The sequence below is a fragment of the Chroicocephalus ridibundus genome, chromosome 1 (assembly GCF_963924245.1).
Source record: "Chroicocephalus ridibundus chromosome 1, bChrRid1.1, whole genome shotgun sequence".
Lineage (NCBI taxonomy): Eukaryota > Metazoa > Chordata > Aves > Charadriiformes > Laridae > Chroicocephalus > Chroicocephalus ridibundus.
Window position 1 is genome coordinate 191,973,917 of NC_086284.1, and position 2,500 is coordinate 191,976,416.

General features: G+C 37.3%; 1 protein-coding gene across 16 annotated transcripts in view; it reads left to right on the forward strand.

Moving 5' to 3' along the window:
* The window catches only part of FOXP2 (forkhead box P2), a 433,923-nt gene that overhangs the window by 364,037 nt on the left and 67,386 nt on the right, over positions 1-2,500 (forward strand). The window lies entirely within an intron of this gene.

Here is a 2,500-nt window from a genome sequence, read left to right on the forward strand (position 1 = left end):
GTGTCTTAGTGTTTCTCTATTGATAAATGCTAGTACTTTGTATCATAATTTATATTTTCAGGATGCTTCAGAAGCGTGTAACCTTATCTAAGCTGAATAAAATCGGGCAGTATGTGTTCGTCCGTCTAGGAGGATCATTATGTATTCCCGTTCGCTAGTTAAGAACAGCTTACAAATACCGCTCAGTTCATTCTCAGCTCTTTGTAACATCATCAAACCAGAAAGCTTCGAAAGGTTATTATTATGGTAGACACTCTACACATTACTAAAGTGGGAAGAGAAGGGATGCAGTAGTTTCTTCTTTTAAAATAATTGTTTCCTGCTAAAGGGCCCAATCCTGCACTGTAAATGCACGGTTTCACACCTACATTTATTTTTAAAAGAAGGATCCTACAGAGAGAAGTTTCTCCGTTAAATGTTTAATTACGCTTCTTTCAATAAGCCGAAGAGACTTGTCTTACTGAACAGTTCCGTTCTCAGGTCTGTTACTTAAAATACCATGTGACTTTGGATTAATTACTTAAAGGCTGTGACTCGTTTCCTCTATCTGTAACAAATAAATAATTCCTACATACCTTGAACTGGCCCTGAATGTGACTAATGTATGTGATCTTGTGATTCTCCTCAAAAGCACTGAAAACTAGGGTCAAGTTCTGCATGTAATTTTCATTATCAGTACCTGACTTTCAAAATAAAAGGAACTTGGAATAAAAATAATGTGTCTCCTTTGGTTGTATCTGGTTTTTAATCAAAGTCAGATTGGTCAACATTTCTTGAAAATATATGTGTGCAGCTTTTCAAGGCTTCTGAAAAATGCAAAAGCTTACTGAAGGTGCAGGCTACTTGTGCTGCCTTCCATTTGTGCCATTAGGAATATGATTTTTGTAGGTAGAATAAAAAACATAATAAATTTGTATGATTCCTGTTACCAGTTAATTCATAGGAGCAATAGATGAATGTTTACCTGGCAAGCTTCTTTACAGGTAAAGTTGAATTTTTCATGTAGGACAGAAGAGCTGTGTTTAATACACAAGCTCAGCCTCCACCATTTCTCTGTTAAATTGATCTGGGGAAAAACAGGTTTGTTAGTCTTTAAAAAAGTTCTGTCTTCATTTCTGCAGCCATATTCATCTATCTAATTTCCACTATCAACGTTTTCATTCTGCATTGTAGCTCTTCTTTTATTAGTACATTCACATGTAGTAATAAAGCAGCTTACAGTTGGTTTTGCCTGAAATGCTATTTAGATGCGTTAAAAATTCGTTTGTCTACATATCTATAGTTTTATTTAGCGGGACTTTTAAACTATACCAAAGGAATGGGGGGAAGCCTGCATCACAAACATGAGAAACTCTTCAAAACATGAAGCCTTCATCAGGGTCCATCATAAAGCTGACAAATTTAGATGTTCTTCCGAGACTGTCTGACCCACTGTGTTTTGTTGTACCTGGTCATCTTCATGGCGGAGTTGGGAGTTCAGTTTCTTTGAGGATGCCTGGTAACAAATGGGTTGCAATCATAAATCACATTTCACTTTCTCTCTTCAGTTTCTCATGAGAGGTCTGACCAAGGCTTTGTTGGGAGTTTGTGGCCCACTCAAGCAAACATCATTCACATGATCATATCTTTTCACTGGGTCCCTCTACTGTCCTCTACCTGAACTGACTTCAGATATCTTGAGAGATTTCTATGAAAATGAGTCAGTTTGCCTCCTTGCTCCATTTTTGTAAAATCAGATCAGAAATCTTGAAAAACGCAGACACTAAAGCGAAGAAATATACCTAATGCACATAATTGGCCATAAAATAGCAGGTTTCTGATAGTCTTCCAACCCAGATAGCACAGTAACACTATGCCAGTAAGAAATAAAGTGCAGTCTGGTGTATCACTGAAGGCTGTGAAATGTACCAATTTATATTACCTAATTACAATTAGAGAAATCTCTTTGCTTAATACGTTTTGCTGATTTAAAATTCAAGAAGTTTTCAAAATGCCTTGTCCTTTATCTATGGCAAAGAAGATATATATCAGGTACAATATAAACATATGGATCCTCGCATAAGATTCTCTTAAAGGCAATATTATCTACATAAACATGTATTTTTGCTAATGGTCTTGGCTGCCAGGTTTGTTTTTTTCATGCTTTTCTCCATCATCCTGAAACGTTAGGTTCTTTACTTCAGCTTATGCAGTTGAAAGTGACCTTAGAAAAAGAGGGTAAAAACAAATTTGGAGACAGAAGCTCTTAAAGTGTACCGCAAAGCAGGTGTGTCTCCAAATATAAGAGCAAGTACCCAGTCAGAGCAGATCTAGAGCAGATCCTACGAAAGCTGGCAGAAATGTGCCTGGTGAAGGGGAATCTGTGTTTCAGACTGAGTGCGGCAGCATGAGTCTTGCTGCGTGTCTTACTGGCTGGAGTCTTTAGCACGGAGCATGAATAAATCAGTGCCACTTACAGAGTTGAGTTGATCTTCACTCTGTTTAGATGGGAATTTTCACT